This window comes from Apus apus, chromosome 14 (genome assembly GCF_020740795.1).
Source record: "Apus apus isolate bApuApu2 chromosome 14, bApuApu2.pri.cur, whole genome shotgun sequence".
NCBI classification, from domain to species: Eukaryota; Metazoa; Chordata; class Aves; order Apodiformes; family Apodidae; genus Apus; species Apus apus.
The window spans coordinates 11,577,710-11,601,174 of NC_067295.1; the positions used below are offsets into that span (position 1 = coordinate 11,577,710).

Below are 23,465 nucleotides of genomic sequence, written 5' to 3' on the forward strand. Positions count from 1 at the left end.
AATACCTTCAAGCACAATGTTAACTGGAGAAAGATGGGGAAAGATGGGACTATTGGGAAGAAGATAAACTAAAAATTTCTATTCATTGTTTTGGGTGGTTTTTTTTATATATCAAAGAATCACAGAAACACCATATTAAAACCAGGTAATCAGAAATACTTATTTTCACCATAACCTTTTAGCTCTGGTACTGTCTGTGACTAGATAACAGTAAAATCAAGAGGCCAGCACAGTGCAAAAAGGGCTAGAAATGATGGAGCAATGAGAAAAGGCCACACTGAACATCTACCAGAGAGATCTTTTTGTGTTATCATTATTGATTAAAAAAATAAAGGGTGGGGGGGAGGATATCACTGTGCACACACTCTTGACTCAAGATTTATATTATTTTCAAGGTCTGAAAACATTCAGAGTCCCTGGAGAGAAAAATAAGGAGTTTTGGACTTTTCAGAAGAAAAGAAAAGCAAAACAAAAAAAGGTGCCAGTCCCTCACCAGATTGTGTTGCATGGTAAGTAAAAAGACCTGAATTTATCTAAGGCTGAAAAACTTGTAGATTAATCTATACACTTCACCTGCCTACTCCTCACTCAGGTAAGTCTGTGCTGCTGCTCTCCCTTCCCTCCCAGGCATGCCTCTCTCCAGGGATCATAGACCTCTGGGCAGATTTCACTATCTCTGAAATATGAGAGGAAGAGATTGCTCCCCCTTTGAATGAAGAGAACTCCCACCATCTTTCTTAAATGAAATCAGAGAGATGCATGGTTTAATAAGTAATATGCAGATTTTTTTATCCCTTCTGCCTTCTCCCTCTGAAGGAAGCCTCTCACTCAGCCTCAAAGTTCACTTCTTACCCCTCCTCTGAGCACCAGCTTTGTGCTGCTCATAGCAAACTCTAGAAGGGCCCTTTTTATTTACTTGCCACTGGAAGTAATTCCTCAGAACTTTTATTCTCATGGTACGTTTTGTATTGGTGTTATAATGAGCAGGAAAATAAACCTCCTCTTGGTGCAGAAAGATTTTTGAAAAAAGCCTGATAACCCTCATATTTGTGAGCATCAAATTCCGTTTTGAACAACAAGGCCCAAAAAATATTTTCAATTCTGATGCCAGGCATGCATAAAATCACTGGTCCCTTATCATTTCAGGACTTCACTCTGCTGCACCTTCTTCCTAGGGCAAATGCTTATGAAATAAGCTTATCCTTATCTTCTAAAACAGGCTTGCCAGTTACAGGAATCCAGTGCCTTCATTTTGATGGCATCTTTCTTTTGGGCTTCATGGAGAAACTCAACTTCTGAAACTTTATAACCCACTCAGGCATGACATCTCTTTAACATCAAGCATGAATACCACTTCTATTTTTTTCTTATGGCTGCTCAATAAGCATGTTTTCCACTCTGAATTTTTCACACTGCCTTCCTTCCTGTGGGATTCAAAAGCAGCTGCCCATTTCTACTAGTGAAACACAAATGCATCAGTGCACCTACATCCCCCCTCCCCTGAAAAACCCACTTCTAAACAAAACAAAATGCCAGTGAAGCAAAATCAAACCAAATGAAGCAGGATAACAGGGGAGTCTTGAACGGGCAGTGGAAAACGAGTCTGTTCCTCCCCCCTCACTCCGACATACCTTGAAAATAAAACCAGAGTGTTTCTAAAGAAGATACTTGCACTATAATGGAGGGAGTTCATGCTATTTTGAACCTGCATGACGAAAAACCCTGTTTGCTAGGGAAAGACCAGCAAAATGAGTGTGACTGATGTGCAGATATGCTACAGATATGCAGATATGATACAGAAGCCCCAGTGACTTTGAGATGCCACAGTATGTCCATGTGTGCCAGCATGACTAGAGCCCCTCAGAGAGGACTTAACCCTCACCCACAGGAAGAGCTGCCTGCATGTCTGTAGCAGCTGGGGGAGAGATTTGGGAACAAGCTTTTAATAGCAGTCAGGCTATGCCTGAGAGCTACTCTCCCCCAGAGAATTGCTATCCATTTTCACAGCTGCCTAAACACTTCCCAGCTTCCCAGAGGGAAATATTTATGGTCCCAAGTGGCAAAGAACTGTTTATAATCATCTGTCTGTCTGTGTCTGTCTTTTAGCTACCCACCAAGGACAGGTAAGGGAGAAGGCACACCTATTGCATATGAACGCACTGGACTCCACATTCCTTCTTGCAAAACCCACACATTTTCATTCAAAGGAGAAATTAAATCTAACTGGTCTTCATTCTTTAGACTCTTACTTTCCTAAGAGCTCTGCCTCTTAGAGCAGCATGTGCAGCCTAGGAACTGTGCCACCAACAGAGCTCAGGTTAACACTGGTCATTCTGCTCCCAACCTATTTTTTTCCTCTCTATTCTCCTGAAAACAGGAAAAAAAAAAAAAAAGCAAACACAAAACAAACAAACAAAACACAAACAAACAACCCACAGATGCCCCATTTTCTAAGGTAGCTGCAAGCAGATGTGTTGCACATCTCCCTCTTGGAAATGGCAGCAGCTACACTCATGTGCAGGTTAAAAGGCAGTCACTGCCTCTCTGATGCCTTCATGTCTTTCACGGAGCTGATAAAACAGCAAGTGCCTCAAAGCAGAATTTATGCAGCTAAAGTCTTTCAGATATAAAACTAATATGCATTGTCTCTAGGAGAAGGGGATCTTTCCTTCATTTTGTTCTCTTTCCTTGAAATCACATGCTTGCTAACTAGGCTTGCCTTCAGTTTTGTGGTTGTGCAGAGGGGTGAAACTCTGAGCTCAGAGCTGAAACTCTGAGCAAGCAGAGCTCAGAAATCTGTTAGTCCTTAATGAAGACTGACTGGTTCTTAAGAGAGGTGTCATAGTTTTGCTTTAAAAACACTTAAAGCTGAATTAAGTATTTTTTTTGTTCCGTTATTGATTCTGCTCAGAGAAGGTTTATGAGACCAATTATTACCTACTGTCACTACCTGAAGTAAATATTAAAAGCAAGAAAGATAATCATGGGCTAAAGGGTGCTATGCAAGTAATAGGTACAATTACCAGTAAACCCATGCACTCATAGTCAATTAATCACTATGTGGGTTTAGATGGTATTCAGAGCAACCCAAAGGCAGTATGACAGGACAAGACTCTTAAATTTTGTCCCTGACTGCACATAACAAGTTGGAAAAAAATATATTAACCTGTCTGTAACCTATGTTTCATCATTGTAACATAAATGATAAGAACATTTTTTCTTTGCCAAAGCCCAGCTGCTTCACTGTTTTCAGGGACTGCTCTTCTAGAAGAGCAGAGTAAGACTTGGATCACTTGTACAATAAATAGAGGGAAATTTTTCAGAAGCTTTAAAGCAAGTCTAAACTTACCAACATTAACAAAGGGAAGCCAATTCTGGCCACTTCTTAAAACCTCATTTTCCTGCATAAAAATATTATTAAGTATATAATTGAAGAAAAAATACTGTAAACATTGAAGATAAATAACTTCATAACAGCATTGCTCCTAAAGACAAGACAAAACCAAAATATCTCTGGTCATTAGGGTTATATCAAGACAGGGATCTGAGGTGAGTGGGGAGATACTGCATGGTGAAAGCCAGAAGGACAAGAATTGTGTGTGCTGAGCTGGGGCAGCTCTAAGCCACCACTTGTGTCACCTGCCCATGATGTTTGGAGCCCTCCTGGCACAGGGAGCTGCTGCCCAGCCCGAGGCAGGAGCCTGCTGCCTCACAGGTGTTCCATGAGTGGTGTCCAAACAGGAATGACTGGCTCTTCTGAATGAGGGCAAAAAAAGGGACATTCACAGCTGTCACTGCTGCACCTGGCACCCAGCAGTGAGAAGCTGCACAAATGTTGGGCCTTGGAAGGGCAGGTGGTGGTTTAAAATGAGCCTAGGTATGAAAAGGATGGAGAAATGGAGCAGGGAAAGGAAAGAAAGGACAACCTCTCCATACTGTTTCAATATACGTTATATGTTATTTTCACTGTTTTGGATGTTGATTCTTTTTTAGAGACAATGTTTATGAAAACACATTCAAATAATCCTTTTCCTCTTCCTCTTGTTTTCCTTCTCCCTCTCTTTGTCCTGTGGGGAAATGTTTAAAGAACTGATTGAGATCCTGGCATATGTTTCTGACCTTATTTTGGTGCATGAGATTTGGCTCAGTTCTTCACCTCTTCTTAGACAGACTGTGATTTCAGATTCTGTCTTGACCCCAGTAGTTCTAAATAAGAACAAACTTTATCTCCAGCTGGTACCCCACCTTTCAGACCTCAGTGCTGTCTCTCCATGGCTCACCTCCTGTACCTGGCAGCAGCTCCCTGGCAGTCAGCACAGCTATGCTATTTTTTGGCAGCTGAAGATTCCTGCCCATAGGACCAGGGTCCCAGGCCCAGTGTGGAGTTGAACTGGGCTGCTGGGCTTGTAGCCCACTTGGCTGCGAGTGCTGCGTCCACATCAGCCTCTCCATAACCTGGAGCAGAGAACAGGAGCTCCTAAAAATATACAGAAGGAATAAAAAAGGGCTAATGCTGCTGGTTTGTGCTCTGTGAAGATGCATTATTCATAGTGTACAGAGACAAGAGAAGGAGAGAAGATGCCTGGCAAAGCCCCCAGAGTGGCTTATTTACCCCTGAGTAAAAACTTGGATTTGTTGAATATACTTCATAAATTTAGCAGGACTCCTAAAACATCCAGATGTTTCTGAACAGATGAATAATGTTCCCTTTCTGAAAGCTTACTGAATCTTTTATTATCTTATGCACTATTTGCCTGAGCAGGTCTTCTTTATGAATAGCATTAAATAGCAATCTCTGACACTACTACAGGTATCGAGCAAGAGAGAAGAGCCAGAGAACAGCTAACTTGGGAGCTCCTAAGGCTGACCTAAGAGTGGCTGCAAGTAGAGACCACAGTTATATAGTCAGAAAATAATAACTGAATCAATGTGTTAAACCTCTGTTAGGAGTCTGAAAGTAGCCATGCTACAGAGAGAGGATGGCTGAGCATCCCAAGCATGCCAAGACAGCTGTGACAAAGCTGTGTTGTGCTCTTGGGCAGCCAGACCTCCAAAAAAGCTTTTGCAGTTAAGGCAGAAATGGAGTTAAGCCTCTCTGTTGAATCCATGCTGCATTTTTTTCGGATGGAAAACAATTTATTTTCCATGGTAATTCCTTAGAAATGCTGCTCCACTTAGACCAATTTAAACTGGAAGAATAAGATTTGTGTAAGAGAGAGAGCTCTGCCTCAGTGGGACAGCAGGACCAGATTCAGATCTTCACCTTGTTTGTCTGGAGAGTTTACACTTTCATTTCATGATGCTGCCTCCCGTGAGCTTCCCTCTATGGTTGAAATAGAAAATGCCACTAACCCTGGAACTACTGATAGGACTGGGGTGCCTCTTGAACAGTGGTTTTCTGTGTTTATTGTCTCTAAACTTGCTCCGTACCTTCTCTGTCTATGCCTGTACTGCTGGGCTACTGCCAGCCATACGTGTTTAAGGAATTGAGCTGGCTTTTGTGACTTTATACTGTACAATCATTTTGTGGTTTTTCCTTCCAGATTTTGGTTTCTCCTGTTCTTGTCTCTATTGTGCACTACCCAAAGTCTTCATTTACTTGATTTCTCAATCTTTGTATGTGTGTGCTTTCTTTACTCATCAAAAAAAGAGAGCTTATAATGCCCTGTGTGTGTACATATATATATATATGCTTGCATGCTCTCTCTCTGTATGGTCATGCTTTTCTATAGCTACAGCCACATGCACATATATATACATACCTATAGCTGTGTGCAGTCAAAATGAGATTTATCTGACTTGTTAAAGGCCACTGGCAAGCATTATATTGCTGCAGCCCTGACTGTAATAATAATTGCTGCAACAGTGACTGTAAGTGTGACTGACTCCAGCCAAGACCCAGCTGGCCCTGCTCAAGACTGATACGCCAGTACTTAGATATGACAGAACCTCTCTCACCCCCAAACCTCCCTTTGCTCTCATGCTGCCAAGCTTTGCACCTAAGTCAGCTGGAGCAGCTACAAGCCTGGTGCAATGCAACCTCAGTTCAAATCAAGCCCAAGATGCAGCACCAGGATTTGTTCCTGCTTTATTTTAAAGCTTAGCTGCAAGAGGAGATGGCAGCAACATCCATTTCTTGTGACTCAGCTGGTGCAGTGGCAAGAGAATCTGCACAGCTCCTTCACAGTTTCTCCTACAGCTCTGACCCAAGCTGGACCTCCCAAGCCATACAACAAGCTCTACTGAAGAAGGCAGATGTTCATCACATCAATGCTTTGCTACCACGGGCAAAAGAAAAGGCAACATTCATAGAACATTCAAGGACCCACAGGGCAGGAGACATTCCCAGGGCAGGCTTTGGAGAAGGCACAGCTCTGTGGCTTAGCAGTTAGTACATTACCCAAGGAGAACTGAACTTGGGGCTAGGAACACTACTTACAGATATCACATTAAAAAGCTGTAAGGCAAAATCCAGAAACCATCCTGGGACAAGAGACAGGAACTGAAGCCTCTCTTGCTTGCTCAGCTTCATCTTCACTGCACCATCACTGACAGCTCTCCTGGCTTCACACAATAATGGACCATTGCCAGGATATCTGTCATTTTTATTGGTTCTTATAGCTCAGCTGCTCAAAACTTCCTGCTACTGTCAGTTAGCCTCTCTCCTTCTCATAGATAGCTTCTAGCTGCTAATATATACTAACAATTTTCACAGTCGCCTGCTTTCCATCTGTTACAGTTTCAGTGCTGGGTTTTTGTCTTAATTCCTCTATGATCTCAGCTTGCTTTTGTTGAAGTTACACACTTTTTCATCCTTACTGTGAATTTTTGGCTTTTTAGACATCAAATAAAGTGTCTCTAAACAGTGCTCAGTTCTCAACCACATTTCACTCTATTTCAGCTCCTTCTCACAGATGATTCAATCCATGACAGCTTTCAGGTTGATGACACTGGCCATTCCAGAGGTGCAGAGATGATTGGTTGGGACCTGTCACAGACAGGAGGGGAAGGAGCTGACAGTCTCAGTTTCTGGTGTGATTTGCTAGACCTTAGCAGACACTAAGTAATACCTGATTTTGTATCTTATTTCTTGGGCCTGTGAGCTGTGTGCTTCCCTGTTGCCTGACTCATGTATGGGTAATGCAAAATTTGTTCTAGCATGTGCTGCCTGCTTTTTTTTTTCAGCCAGCTAATGCTCCATTACCAGAACTGCTTTGAACATTTGAGTCACATGAACCTTTTGGGTTTCATCAGCATGAAGGTCAAATGTATAGTCATAAAAGACTAGTTCTAGAGGCTTGTGTTCAATCATCAGGCATATAGCACCTGTGACTAGCAATTCAAAACAGTCCTTCTCTTTCACTCTCCTGGTGGCTTGACCTCAGATGGAGTTAATTCAAACTTTTAATTCATCCCATGTCTAAAACCTTCCTGTCATCAGGAGCAGAACTGTCAGAAGGTGTTCTAGGCTAGCCTGAGGACATTTGCATTCAGGAGTAGGTCTTGACAGGTAACATGTCAAGCAATGCACCCCTAGGTGTTCCAGTCTCCAGAGACCAAGCACTTGATGTGCTTAAGCCTGAGAGAGGAGCGACAGGCCCTCAGAATTTCTTTCCTCACTAAGGCAGCACGCAAGACTGGGCAGCACCAGAAGAGCCAGTTACAGTGTTACAAGCAACAGCAGGTCACCTAATGCCTTGGATTGGACCACAGATGCAGCAATTTGCAGAAGAGAACTGAGGAAACTTTATAGCACTCAGTAGGAATCCTGCAGCTTTTTTATTAGGATGCTAAATGAAATGCAGTGTTAAGTGGGAAAGATGGGTGCTGAAGGCTGCAAGAAAAGCATCAACTCCTTCACCAGTAGCAGTGGTCCTGAGCAGCGGGTCTAAGTGCTTAGCCAAAAAGGATCACTAAGAGATCAGGTCTACAGTGTCCCTGGGGAGTCTTCAAACATAAATGGCAGATAGTTGATTTCTTACAGATCAATGATTTTCTAAGACATTTAATTCTGAGGCAGTGGAAACAAAATATTCATAGAGAATTTTTTACTGAAGTGCAAACTGAAACAGCTAAATGGTGTTTGTGCATGTGCATGCATATAAATATCTATCAACTTCCCTTCCTCACTTGACATGATTGCAAAAAGAAATTCCCATCCTGGCTTGTCACACCTACGAGTGCAGGAAGGAAGAATTTAAAGGTTGCTTGAATTTATGTATCCACTGTGAAATCCCAAGTACTGAAAAGTACATTTTGTTGAAGAGATATGAGTGGTATGTAATTTACTGTGTGAGGGCTTCCAACTGAAATGTTACTGTACATCACATAACACTTTTCCTTGAGTGGGAGTTCACCTTGCTTATCTTTGGCCAAAATTTTGCAGTGTTATTTGCTGTGCAACAGCTACCCTTTGCAATGGAATTAGGAGCATTTGACTGGTGCTACAGAAATGTTAGTTAGTGCTCAGAATCCCCAAAAAAGCATGGAGGAAGCTCTTGCCTTCAACAGATAAAAATGTGAATATTTGCTATTAATATTGATATTATGGCTGTGAGCAATAAATCTTCACAGATCCAACAAGAGTGACATGCAAAATACACTGGTATAAATCCAGCAGCTTGGGAATACATAATGGAAAAGAACAGAAAATACATAACTGGGATAAACTTTCTGTCACTCAGCACTGATAACCTCTTTTCAGAGGAGAACCTGGTGGCTCAGGAGAGGCAGCCAGATCCCACTGCCTGCCTGCTTGCTGAATCAAACCCAGCCCTGCTTCCCTCTGCCCCCAGGTGGGTTCCTTGCTGCTGAGAATGCTGTCCTGCTACCCAGGGCCTTTCCCTGCTCTGTCCATCCTCGTCCACAGTGCAGGGCTCTCCAGAGCTGGTCCTGCTCCATCCTGAGCCCCTGCCTGTGCTGCCCTGTGGCACGGGTGGAGCCCCAGGAGCTAAAAGTAGCACTTCTACAGTAGAGCAGCCTCGTGCCTTTCACAGAAATCAGCCTGAAAATTTGAATTATCCCTGTTGTGGTTTCTCTGGGCTCCAGCCTAGACCAGCCCTGCCTGCCAGGATGCTGATGCTAATGGAGGGAATGTTGAGAGGGCTCAGGCTGAGACTGAACTCAGTACGAAGGAGACCCACAAGGGATTTCAACATCATGAGGATTATACATACTAAATACAATTTAATTTCCTTGCTGGTTCACATTTGGCTTATTGTTATGTGTGTGTCAGTGTAAATAAACAATGCATTTTCCTTGTGCTTTATGGATACATAGATTTGACTTCTCTGTCTTGGAGAACAAGCCTCACAGATGATTATACAGTAAGAAAACACATGTCAAAGAAATGTTTCATAGCTCCAGCCTTCACTGAATTAATAGGTGACTCTAAAGGCTGCAGTCACTATTTCAATAGCTTTCACACTACCAAGTTTTTTGAGAAAACTTTTTGACAGCAAAGCAACAGACTTCATTTACCACAAGCATGTTAAACATAATGAAGGGATTCAGAAGAAAGTGAAAATATCAAGGATGACACTGCACAAAAAAATTGGCTCTCCTGAATTCACCAGCACCAGTTATGTCAAGCCAGCTCTTCCTGCTTGAAATTAAAACAATGTTTCATCTCAGAATTAATTAATTCCCTGGAATAAATCCAAGCTGGATTTTTTTTCAAAAGGATAAGGGTCAGAGGTTCAAAGCATCTAAAGAATAATAAAGAAGTCAGATTCAGGCAGCCTAAAACCTAGCACGTCACCATGGCCAGGATTTCTGTTGACCAGCTCTGAGTCTGTAGAGCTCTGGCACCTCAGTGAAACTTACTCCAACCACTAAGTCCAAATACTGTCAGTTGTGGCACTGAAAATATTTAGGCAAATTGACACCCATTTCCTGACAACTGCTCAGACACTACTACAAAAGCAGTACCAGTTAGAGCTTCTTACCTTTTTTTGGCACCTTGGAAGTTGTGGGATTCAAAAAGCCAGAAGATGTCCTGGTGACTCTTGATATGACTCAGCTACACGGGTGCTGCTCCCAGTCCAGTCTGACACTGAGAAAAGTGTGACTTCATGGGGCTGGCTATGACACAATACTTGACTTTAGAAAATGTACAGAGATTTAATAAATTAATCTTTATTAGCTAGTGCAAATGGAGCAAAGTTTGCAGTAATTTTACCTTGACTGTATAGATTAAAAAATAATAACGTCACTAGACATTTGTCCTTGATAAAGGGTGTAAAGCAATAGAAAGAATCCAGATGTAAAGAATTCAACACTGTTTAAGAACCCTAAAAGCTAATGTCAGAGAAAAATGAGCAAAGATCAGGAGCAACCAGGTGCCTCTTCAGATGTTCCTAGACCCATACCTGATACCAAGAAGGACTTAAAAGCATATGTTCAACAGCCATCATGAGAGTAGCTCAAAGCCACTTAATTTGATGTTCCGCCTTAGAAATTTGCATGCAAATTTACAAATTTAGAAAGGCACACTGTACACACTACTGGGATAGAAAGAGGAGCATAATTACCTTGTCCCAGCACCAGTCACATCTTCAGCTTGGGCTTCTGTGATTACTCAGACCAGTCAGCTCTTGGCTTTACCATAGACTGGGAAGTTTTGTTTAAAGCCATAAGTCACATCCAAAAGAAAATGTTCCACAAAGCAGCCAAAAGGTGCACAGCTTAAGCCTTTTACTAACCACTGACAAAGAACAATCAATGTGCAGCACACATACAAATATTGTATCTTCAACCTATTCAATTCTCTGGAGGTGGACATTAGTTCTGCTAAAAGTTGCTAGCAGAGATGAGATAGCCAACTTTTTGGGACTGTATTTGCAGCAGACCACATTCTTCTGTAACTGCTCATATACTGTTTGACAAACAGGTAATGAATTCACACCAGTCAGTGTAACAGAGAAGAGCAGTGAAATGTAGAGCAGGAGTCAAGAAGTTCACATTGTGGAGCAACTGTATGACTTGAGGACCAGTGACAGCAAATGAGGACATTTATACTGGGACAACATGCAGTAACACAGCTCTGTTGTAATGTTCTCTTTGGAAATAGGCACAGGATTTAAATGTCTTTATCAACTTATCTTCAAGCATGTTCACATTCTTTTTAAGTCCTGGCTACTCAGAAAACCACTTTCTAAGTCTTCATGTTAGAGTCAAGGATCTGACTCAAGCAAGAAGATTGATAGGCATTAAAATTTGGCCAATGATTTCACTAGTCTTCAAAAGATACAAAAGTCCTTGTCTGTGCTGAAAATGTAACTCCTGGATTCACAAGCTAAAATGTAATTATCAGAAAGCTGGATTTCCTCTGTGTTCATAATGAACACATCAGAGACTTCATAGCTTCAAGTCAAGGGAAGTAACCAGTTCTGCACTGTGATTTTGATCTTTTGAAAAGTAGTCATAGATCATATCAGAAAAAAATCCATGTCCCCTACTCAAAAAACCCCCAACCAAGCATAGCAAACAAACAAGCAAAAAACCCACCAACAAACAAAAAATCAAAACCAGATCCTGACTGTTCAGCTTTGTTCTGTTCAAATGCTGAGGAACAACAACATCACGTATCTTCTGGTCTATACCTCCCTGGCTGTTCTAATTAATAGTGGCTTGAGGCAGTAGTTATTTCTTAGCTCATGAGATAATAAGTTATTGACTGATCTGGGAGCCAAGTCACATAACTGTGTGGATTGAAGTTCATCATTGATCCTGTTTCCACACACTCAGGGACCACACATGCGACTCCCACAGAAAGCAGAAAAGACACTTAATGACATTTATTGACTTCTAGAGATGTGCTTCCTCACCTGCACCCACCACCAGTCACCACCAGTGTCAACCTAGACATTGAGCTTCCCACTGACTTACGTTGGGTCTTTGCAGTTCACAGGAGCTTCCCTTCCACAAGCAGGAAAACAGGAAGAGTTGAGGTGCTGAAGAGAGCTGCTCTTGCAGTGATGGTCTAGGTTCCACTGCTGCTTCATCTCTTGCCTTCACTGCACAGATACTGAGGAGCCATGAGATGAATTAAATACCCAAAGGGATATTTTAAAGGAGTGAAAAAGAATTGGAAGATATTAAAATCGGACACTAATGGAGCCATACGTGAAACATGGAATTGAATGGAAATATTGAACGCTGAGCACATGACTGGAAACGCAGAACAGGCTGCAACTCAGAAGGTGCATTCTAGTGAAAGCTTCAGGATTGTAAACTCTGGTCTCACTTCAGAAAATTTGCTGAAAAATATTTGTTTTGGTTATACCACTTGGGCTGTTCCAAGTCATAACATCCAAAACTGGAAAGAGAAATGTTACAACCTTATTGAAACATGTTTTTCTGAAATGTGTTTCAGCAACATGGAGCTGTCGTTGAGTTGGTACACACCTGCAGCATGGTTTGAGCTCCTCTGGAGCAGGATATTCAGAATGGGAACCTGTCTGACAAAAAAAACCAACAAACCAAAAGCAAATAGAATAAACTGAAATGTCTGGTTTAATTGGAACCCAACCTCAAAATTATGATATCAAAACATTTTGAACTCTTTTAATTTCAGACCAAACCAGTTCCTCTGCTACTCCTTGTTCATATCTGAATATGTATATTAAATATATTAACTCTTTACTGGGAGTCATTTGGAGACTGATAACGAAAACCAAAGGCAGAAAATTACTTAGATCTCTTGCAAACTTCTGTCAGTATTATTGAGAAATACCAAGCATTTTTTTTTCTCATCATTGGTTTTCCCAGTTGTGGAGGTGATTTCCTCACAATTCTGGCTGGCCCTGCCTGGCCCCATGTCCCACCACTAACACAGGCTCTTTGAAAAGTCTGTTTGAGACTGTGTGCTCACTAATTTTTTTTTAAGTGTCATGTGAGTTTGAGAATTAATTTTACCTTCCAGTTCTTGAGCCTCTGCCCTTTCTAAGCTTTGACACAACCTTTTATTTTCAGCTGCTTGCCTAACTCAGGATTTCCTGGCTTGCTTGTTCAGCTGCATGTGGTTTTCAGGGAAGACACTGCTCATGAAGATACATGATGGGAACCTAAAAAGTTATTACTTCATTCAACACAAAAGTGTTTTGGAACAGTGCAATGCAGTACACTGTGGTTTCATTAAGCCATGTAATGGGAAAAAAACTAACATAAAATCCAAGAAAAAGCATTAAAAAGCTAATGTGCCTTAAGGTACAGAAGGTCCTGAAAAAACTGGTATTTTTTCCTCTTTCAAGTGTTACAGAGACACAGCAGTTTTATTCTCTCATTTATGTCAGTTAGGATAGCTAACAATATGTTATTACATGACCCAGAGCCTGGCTGATCTTGTACTATTATTACATACTCTTCCTTGTATCTAGTAGAGCTTTTCCAGCTATTTTGTGCCACCTAAACCATTTTAGATACAGTCTTGATTGCAGAAAATACTGGGATTTTTGAGGAGGTGTAAATGCATTGAATAGTTTGGCATGTCCTGCTCTGAAATATCTGAAGAACCTGTCTGCATTTCCAGAGAACAAGTTTAAGGTGCAAATCTGCCTCCCACTGAGCAGCCTTCAAGGTTATTGTGTAACATTAACAGGCTAAGTACTCTCTGCATGTATCAGGGAGAATGTGTCTCACTGTTTAATTGTGCACGTTCAGCAAAAGTGCCAGTTAAGGGCCAACGTCTGCTTTCATTTCCTCTGCATTCAATACAAAACCAATAATGGTTGCAAGACCAAATCCCAAGCCCAGCCATGGAATATTTGTTATATGATACTGAATTTTTCAGCCCAGGCTAGAACAGATCACGATAGTCATGATGAATGTCCATGATTTCAACAAAGCCAGTGCTCTGGGGGAAAACAGTCCACAGTATGGAAAGAAAATGGATCTGTCTTGTCAGAGTAATTAAATGAAAGACAGTGACTGTTTGCTACTTGCCATGATGTAATCTATTGCTTCACTCTGCAGAACTCTAAAACACAGTATTTAACATCAAGGACGTCCCTATGGGCCTCTTATTAAGTTTCTAACAGTAACTTTAAAAAATCCCTTTTTGTTTTGTGATCTAGATTCAAATGAATTCAAGTCATAGAAGAAACCTACTCTGAAACAGCTGAGCTTCTCTTAATTTGAAAAAATTCTGTGCTGAATTTCATGCTTGGGTACAAAGACAAGTGTCAGTACAAAGTCACTGGGATCTATTCAGGGACAAACAGCAAAATTTAAGGCTATTACCATGGGTGTTTACATTGCTTACAAACCTCTTAAAAATTGTGCACTGGAGATTGAGACTTGGCTCTGAACATGTTGTTCTGTTTATCACTGGGCCAGGCCTGATGTGCAAGTCAAGCTGACACTGGAGGAGACTAAGCTTTCCCCAGCTCTCCTCCCAGTGCTGCATGAAAGGAAGGGAAAAAGCAATCTAGCTTTGCCTTGCATGGCTATGAAAGAAGAATGTAGATGCTGGTATTTACATCCTTGAAAAAAAAGAACACCAAAAAACACAAAGAATTGTTACCTTAACTTGTGCTTCCTACTTATTTTACATCATTTCAACTTTGATAAGTTTCCATGCAGACACTATGATTTTTTTAGCAGCTCCTCTTGTTTCCAACCCTTGGTTTCTTTTGGGTTTATAAATACATAAGAATGAGGAAGGTGAGTGATGGGCCAAACCTCTCCTTAAATTCAACCTTATACTCCAAGACTGAGTGCAGTAGGGTGTTATAAGACTTTTTCTGAGAAAAGTAATAAGAAAATGCCCAAATTCAAAGAGCATCTGAGTCTTCACAGAGCGTAAGAACAGCCAGGCTGAGTGGTGGGATTTGGTACCAGCCAGCTGCATCAGCAAGTGTTATTCTCATGTTCTTCTAAACTAAAGGTCCATCCTTTGACACTTTAAATTGTTAAAAAAAAAAAATCTATGTTTATAGAGGTGAAACATACCATGTAGAGTTAAAACATGTCAGATAACACATGGAAAAAGACCAGACTCTGCAAAAAAGCAAAACAAACCAAGATTTTTTATCAGTAAGCAACATGTTTCTCTAAATAATGCATTAGCTGCCTTCCATTTTTCAAGTAAGAGGCTATTATTTTCAACCAGATACCAGTCAGTTCACTTGGGACTTTTTAAATACTTACAATCATGAACCTAAAAGATGTTGGCATAGTAAGAAGCTTAACTGTGATAAAAAGAATGTAATTGGAAAGGTAAACTAGATGAGAGCCAGCCATAATGCTTTATGTGATACTAATCTCATTTTAAAATAGTTTCTCATTTCTCTGCAGAAAGGTACTTGTGGTTGTGCTCCCCATGCAGCTGCAGGGCCAGGAAGCAGGGGCAGTGCTGGGGGAAAGACAGGGGGGTCCTTGACTTCTGCAGTGCCTGGAGGCAGCCTGTGCATGGCAGCCAAATTATGCTGAAGAAGCATTTCTGAGAAAACAGTATGTTCCTATTGAGAAAAGTGATGTCTAAGTCTGCCTAAATTCAGAGGAAAATAACAATAAAAATACAAAAGTTAGCAAATGCAGTACTGGAGAAGGATGCAAGAGACAACTGCTTTATCACCTCCTCCCTGGTGACTACAGCCACCATGCTGGATTTGGCACCTGCTCTCAGGTGTCCCTTCCTACCCTCATCCAGACCATCCTTCTTCAAGTGTAGGACCAAAGCCCAGCACAAGACAGCCACAACCTCACCTGGAGCCTCCTGGCCTCCAGACAAATAAATACACATTCTTAGAGCCACTCTGCTTTGTTTCTGCAATAGATGAGGGTTATCCTTCACCTGCTGGATCACAGGGATTTTCACTGCATCATACTTTTTAAATAATAAAGGATAATATAACTCACATGAGTTCATTGGCTATCAACTGCTATTTACTCAAAAGGATTAAATAACCCCTTCTTTTAGGAAAAGCATAGAATTTTCTAGACCTTTGTTATACTGTTGCTTCCACCATTGCTGAGTGAATACACTACAATGAAGCAGAAAGCAAAAACTGCTGAGTGCTTTGGCATGAAACATAACATGAAGAATCTTCAAATAAAGAGAAAAAGAAAGTATTTTCTTCAGTAGTTTGGAATCAACTTAGCTAAGTTGAAAAAAATATCCTTAGGATACAATTTAAGAAAGGAGATGATAGTAAAACACATTGTTGATTTTGTTCAGGATTAGGGAATTCTGCAGTTTAAAGGCTCTCAAATAACTGCAATTACAAGCAGACAATCTTTTTCTGTGATCTTTTCTAAGAAAATACCCAGAGAGGTGAGCTCTCTGTAAGACTGCAGGCACTTTTCCATTTTATAATATGGTATTTTTTTTTCCCCACAAAGGCTGAAATTCTCCAGAGCAGTTCTTGTGCCCCACAGTGCAGAATACAATCATTTTGACCACAATAATCTTTTCATAAATGAAAGTACTCCATTCACCAAGGGAACTTTGAGTGATGTGTTTCCTCCTATCATTTATTACTAAAGGCTACACTGTAGTAAATACCTTTCCAATTGCATTTCACACCCAGCAGGTAAAATATACTGCTTCATTTTATTACACAATTTTCCAATTTTAGCATATATAAATATTATGTACAATTTTAAATGCAATTTAAATGACACTGACATTGCATTGATGGATAATTTAGCTTATTAGGTTTTTCACATTTACTTTGTAATCTTTCTCTGAAATTGTAAAAATCCTGTTTTTACAGTCTCACTAACTTGAAGAGCAATGATACATACATTTCAAAGCTCTTTCTGAGCTCCCAGATATATGCCTTGTGCCTATGGAATGTGGTCAACAGGCTTTTGTTGACTTTGATGATATTTTCCTGAGTCACTAGAAAAAACTCCTGCACTGGGGTCCCTTGCTTCAGGGAAGGACAGCAGCAGAAATGCTGCCAGGAGTTAAAAGTTTGCCATCCACAAAATCTTCTCTTCTGCCCCTGTGTCACTCAGTTACCATCCCTCTTTCAGAGCACTAGGCTCATTCTTAATGGGGCCAGATCACTTTTATTCCTACACTGTCATCTGGGGCTCCTTTGGGGGAGCAGGATTTGTCCCAGCAGGGGATCAGTCAGATAAAAGACAACTCTTGTGGTGGGAGATGTGATGACATTTTGCTTTACCTCCCCCTCCTTCTTTGCCCAGTAAGGCAGTAAAGCAGGAGAGCTTATTTTCCCAGGTTTATCTGTCAGTACATATGAAAATCCTTCTTTGGAGAATCCTCATGGAATAAAACACTACCAAAAAATAATAAAAATAAAAAATAAAAAAAAGAAGCTTTCACTGTTGGTAAAACAAAAACTTACTTTTGATAATCACTATAGGAAAATCTAGAAATAACAATATATGTATTACACACACTCCAGCCAGTGACAGACAGGCCAGGTTCCTGCAGCTGAGCTGGGATCACTGTGGACACCTGAAGCTGTCCAGGCTGGGAAGGCACTGGCACAGCCTCCTGCTACCCCACCACTCACACAGTTATCCAGAGAAGGTTCCTGCTCCACGGACTGTGTCAAGAACAAAACCAGTCACCATTTCCATTCAATACTGTACCCAGGCACAACATGATTAATTCACTGTCACATAAAATGAGTAACCACTGTGTTGGCACATAACTTTTTGGATTTCTTTGCTTACGTGCAGTTAACTGGACCTTGGTTCTGGAGAGCTGGACCACAGGTGCTCCTGGTCCAAGGAACTGGTACTTTCTGCCACCTCCAAGAGTAAAAGAAGGGGAGGGCTCTGCTCACTGTCAGACCTTTGCAAAAGAAACTTAGAGAACAGTTGTGATATCTCAAATCAAGGATGGATTATGGTACCAGGGCTGCAAAAAATACCAGGGTCCAATTTCTTGAGATTTTCATAGTGATTCAAAGCAATTTATGTCTCCTATCTGCAATGAAGTCCCTCCCTTCCCTTGGCCTCACAGGACCTAAAGAAAAGTGCATGGATTAATTACAATATTAGACCAACTGGAAATAAAGGCTTTTGTCCTATGTATCAATTAATACATGTGCAAAGAAGTCAAGGTGCTCTTTAAGCTGTTGCAAATGTTCATCACCTGTGAGCACTCCTAAAGGTCTCTCAGGACTGCTCCAGCTGTAAGATTCCCATTACGTTGCTTCACAGGGCATTTCATATGAATAAATTACTTACCTATATAGTAAGGTAATAGAGACCTTATTTGACTTTACCATATTAAGATAATGTTGTGATGATATTACCATAACAACATTACAATCATGTTGTGATCACCATGGAACAGCAGACAATTACTACCTGCTATAACCAGTCAAGTTAACCTTGAAGTACTTACCATAATTATATTAGGAACAGAAATTTGAATTTAGGCTTGTGCACCAGAGGAAATAGCAGCAAATACAAGGCCAATGGGATGATGCAGGACTGCCATGGAGACAGTGGGACCAGACACGTCATAAATCAGTGAGTCTCTCAATAAAAGCAGTGCAAGATTAGGCTCAGTGATGTGGTCAAAGCAGAGAGAGCTTCAGAAATGAGGAATGAGGATGACTGCCTGGTTGTGGGTGAGGTCCCTGCAGGTGCACTCACTAGGGCGGTGCAGCTGGAAATCCAAACAAAAACATGGTGTACAGTCCAAAGTATGGAACTCTGAGAAATGCAGTATGGTTAGTGGTGGAAGCCAAATGAGAAGAAAACGGCCAACACCTGTAGAAAGGTCTACAAGGCTTTAAAATCACTCTGGTTTGGACCACAGTGAATAACTAGCTTTTTATCTCAATATTTAAAAAACAAAAATAAATATGCTGTATTTCCAAAATCAAATATTCAAGAATTAGTATTTCCAGGCCAATATTCAAAACAGTAGTAGAAGACAAAGGCACAGATCTTCCAGAGGGAACTCTCTCTAGTTCATTACCCTGGTATCTGCAAGGGGTGTGGTGCAAGGGCTCCTTTTGCAGGGGGGATGAGTCTCCCCTGTGTAGTCACTGTTTGAGGATCAGTTCAGCTGGGCACAGAGCCAGTGTAGACTAACAGTGGTACTGTAAATAAGTAAGCCCTGGGCCTCACAGGGGTTTGGACTACAGTACATAAACTTTCTGTATACAAAGGCATTAAGGAGCAGGGCATAAATTTCTATTGCCTGTAACTAGCAGAATTGCAGGCAGCTTGCTTTGCCCTTAACTAACAAATTGCTACTTCTACCAGAATATGCCTATGTTTTATAGATGACCTACAAGAATAAAAACTATTCTTTTCCAGTTTTTTTTTTTTTGTACCTTATATAGTGTCTAAGTGCTTTCCAGATGTGCACAGAAATGTAGCACTGACATTATTTGGAAATCACCTTGTTTTTTTTATTCTCCCAAGAAAACTGGTACGTGAGGTCTTTTTAACAGGGAAAAAAAACCCAACAAACAAAACGAACAAAACCTGTAACACATGACATCCATGAGACCAGGTCTAAGAAGTACAGTTTGCATTTGGAATAAAAAAAAACAGATTTGCAGAAGTATTACTACCTGTGAAACTGTCTTGCAGTTCTCTCATCTCTGCTGATCATCTGTGCCCTTGTAGCAGACCTGGTGAGCTTAGGTTGATCTTGAATGTCTGGTGTTAGCACTGCCACAGATGGAAGGAGCACACTCTGCGAGAGAGAGGTATTTGAGGGAGATTTCAGCAGATTACATTTCTGGACCCAAGTTCAGTTTTGGGGCTTGTAGCCACAAATGTTGGTTTCTGCATAAATCTATACTTGGGTTGCTTTTCTAGGCATTTGGTCATCTCAGCACAGCTGGATCACGTTGCGATATCATGCCCAGCTCCCTTTGAACAGCACAGAGCAGGAGAAGGGCTCCTGAAGGAAACACTCTGAGCATTCATCTGCTTTGCACTGAAAACAACCCAGATTGGTTTTTCTTCTCTTCTGAAATGCACTTGCCCCACTTCTTGACAGACTCTAACCTGCCTTATTTGTCTTCCACACTGCAGGCAATGAAGTGATTTGCCAGGGTTTTAATGGAAAGAAAGGAGTTTCTGTTTCTCATTATTCTCCGCTCTGCTGTACAACTCCTACTGCAAGTGGCCACTTTAAACCTCTTCTGGAAACAGTTTATCACAGGCTGGCAAGGGTGGGTGTGCAGGCAGGTGCTACAGACAGAATCCATAGTGCTTCAGCTGCCGGCAGGGAGTCAATGCAGCAGGGAGAGAAACCTGATTGGAAATGATATTACTGGATACAAGCCTTTTTTTTCCCCCAGGATGAACAACCCCTTTTTAAGTTGCAGAGGGCTCTGGGTGTTGTGAGGGTGCAGATGTCCCAGTGTCTCTCTCCTGAAACACTCTGCAGTCTATCTTTTGTCTTTCAACACTTCATCATAAGCAGGGACTGACAGTGTCCTGCTGGTGCTGGGGAGGGCTCCTCTGCAGCACCTCTCTGCCTAACTGCAGAAATGGGTTTGTCAGGTTGGATAAAAGCTGCTGAGTCTTCCTGAGGAATCCCAGGTTGGGGGTGTGACCTATATAAACAGAAACGTTCTCTGGAAAATGTATTCTGGCAGAGGACTCAGCACGTTGTGCAGATTACAAATTGCTCCCAATTTTCTGTTTCAGCTGCCTGACTTTTTGTGCTGAAGCTGTTGATTGCTTCCACTGTCGCAATCCAGAGAAACATTTCCATGCAAAAAGAAAAGTAGCAGTTGCAAGCATTTAAAGAGTGCTGAAACACAGTATTTTTCATGGTTGTTGTTTATTCCATGCTCCGTTGCTCAGTTTCCCACTACTGACTGATATTGGTGATACGAGCCCTGATCATACAGTGGCTTCTGTGTCAAGCAGGCTCAGAAGTTTTGGTGCAACTTCAATTCTGAACTGGGCAAATCAAATCAAATGTGGTTCCATCACAAGTTCGTGAGAGCAGCATTTCTTTACCCAAGATACCTACAGGATTGTGACACATTTAGATGTCCTTGTTGTCTCTGCCACTACTTGAAATTTCAGCAGGATTTCAGAAATGGCTTTTCCATAGCTTTTATTTTAGAATCCACTCTTCCTTAAGTGGCTGGAGAGCTGGTAGTTGGAGGTTCAGAGACCAGGCACATACTTATTGAGCTTTGTTTTCTACAAAATGCTCTGGTCCTGATGTGTTCAGCCCAGAGTTGTCTTGTACCCTTCCACAGTACTGATTTTAACAAAATTTAAACATCTGAAAAACTAGGAAAACAAAAGAACTGAAGTTTCAAAATTAAGCCTCCAAATATTGGGAGCCATAATTCAATGATCCAATGGTCTAACTTCTATTCCTCTCTCCTTCCAGTGATAACTGGCATGTGAGCATCCCGGATCCTTGCACATCTGAGCTGCCCCCAGCAGGAGCAATGCAGCCCCCACACAGTGTGCAGAAGCCCAGGAGGCACAACCCAGCTCTGTTAAACACCATGGGAAGACACATTAAAGCTCCCAGTGCTGAGTGACACCACTAGCAAGGTCCTATCCTCTCCTCTAACACCCCTCAATATTGCTGCCCCAAAGCTGAGGGACAGGAACTTCCTGGCTCAGATGATCTAGAAAGACCTTGTGTGTTTGATCTTTTCAGTTCACTCGGTTTTCTCCCTCATTCTCCAAGTCACATTTCCACAATGGAAGCTGTAGCCACAACAGGCTTATTCACAGGACACATTATCTCATGATGCTCTGAATAAATGTGAGATTTCAGCACTTAATAGTGTCAGCCACGGAACAAAAAGCCATTCTCAGCCATAACAGTGTGGGACCTGGCATGCTGCTCTAAGAAAATCAGCAAAAAAATGAGGCAATAACATATTTACATCATTGTAAAAATTAAGACAGAGAAGAGAAAAAGATCCAAACTAGCATCATATGATGGGAATTTCTTTTCAGCCTCTGACACAAAGATCTGGTCTTGATTTAGAAAATCAATTTGTTTTTACCTTCTTCCATTTCTCTCCATGTACCAGGGAATAATTACATCCACCCTGTAAATTCCCCCAACTTTGCTAATTTTCTGACCTGGGAGCAGTAGTGTCCTTGAGCATGTTCTTGACATACTTAATTCCATTTGTGCTTGGGACATGCACATCACTTTTGGTTTTGAATAGGCAATACAGAGTATTACTGTATAATGAAGTGGAAATTGTAGAGTGCACAAAATACTAAACTGGAAGGTACAAGCAATTACTGTCTTTAAGGCATACATCATTTGGGGAGATGATATATCAAAATAAAGGAGGAATCTGGGGCTGGATCCAGCTCCCATTGAAGACAAAGACTGAGTTCTCTTTAAGCCCAAGTAAAGGTTCAGCTATCCACATGTCCCTATAAAATCACACCATTAAGCCCACTGAAAACCTGGCTGGCTCAGAAAAGTTGAAGACATTTCCCTGAAATCCAGCAGCTCTGCTCAAAGGGATTGAGTAAGTAGAGAATTAAGCCCTACTTTATCTTCTTTCTTTTCCCACCTAACATTAAACCACTGTCTTTTTTACTATAATATTTTAAACCTGAACATCTAGCCATATTTCATCTTCCTCTAGCTCCCACCTGTCACCTGAGCATCTGACATCATCACTCAGAGAGAGACAGATGATATGATAAAGACGCTGAGACTGCAAGGAATTGAGTCCCAGCACCCAGACAACCTCTACGCAAGGCACACCTGTGTCTCTTCCTCTCTTTCTAGTGAGCAGAAGGTTTGTTGGGACATTTGTCCCAGCTTCTCCTGCTTTAGGACCATCAAGTGGATTGCAAGCACATGGAATTTTTGCTGCTCAACGTGAGCAAGAAAATCTCAATAGAAATATTTTTTGAAAGCCTGACATCTGGTTTCAATTAAGTTTATCTGCATTAATAAAACACATTTCTCACTCAGTGGGTAAGGATGTTTTTTAATCTGTTATACCATCATGCAATAAGCCTGAAAACTGATTAAAAGTACATTCATGTGCAAATAGTGTTGTTTTTTTTTAATTTCCTTTTGCTTTTTTTTTTTTCCTTTTGGTCTTACTTCGGTGTTAAAATCCAACCTCTTTCTGAATCATGTAAATAATTCCTATTGGCATTGCTAACGACAGGTGTACAAAAGTAAACTGTCAGTCACTGCAGAGGAGAAGACACGCTTCAATGAACTGTGCTGGGATTCAGGGAGCTGCTAATGGAGCCTTTCATGCTTTGATCCTCAGTTTGGATCTGCAGTACTCAAACTGACCTAAAATCATGTGATAATTATATGGTTGTCTATATCTGAATGCTGATCTCCTCATTGGACAGGTATTCTGCTTGCTGGTGGTAACTGACATCTCTTTTGCTATCAATTATAACCAATCAGCTAAACTAAAGAAATTATTCCACCCCTCTCCCAGTCTCCCCTTTCCTAAAAAGTCCATGTCAATCTCAGGAGGTAGCTCTTTACAGTGGTAGCTATCCATCTTCCAGCTCACTTTTGCTGCCAAGCA

At 41.2% G+C, this 23,465-nt stretch overlaps 1 long non-coding RNA gene across 1 annotated transcript; it reads left to right on the forward strand.

The window, feature by feature from the left end:
• Positions 1-398: 398 nt before the first annotated feature.
• LOC127390667 (uncharacterized) lies at positions 399-22,881 on the forward strand. Its single transcript, XR_007890908.1, has 2 exons — positions 399-509; positions 21,311-22,881. It is a non-coding gene; the product is annotated as an uncharacterized LOC127390667 (long non-coding RNA).
• The last annotated feature ends 584 nt before the right edge of the window (positions 22,882-23,465 follow it).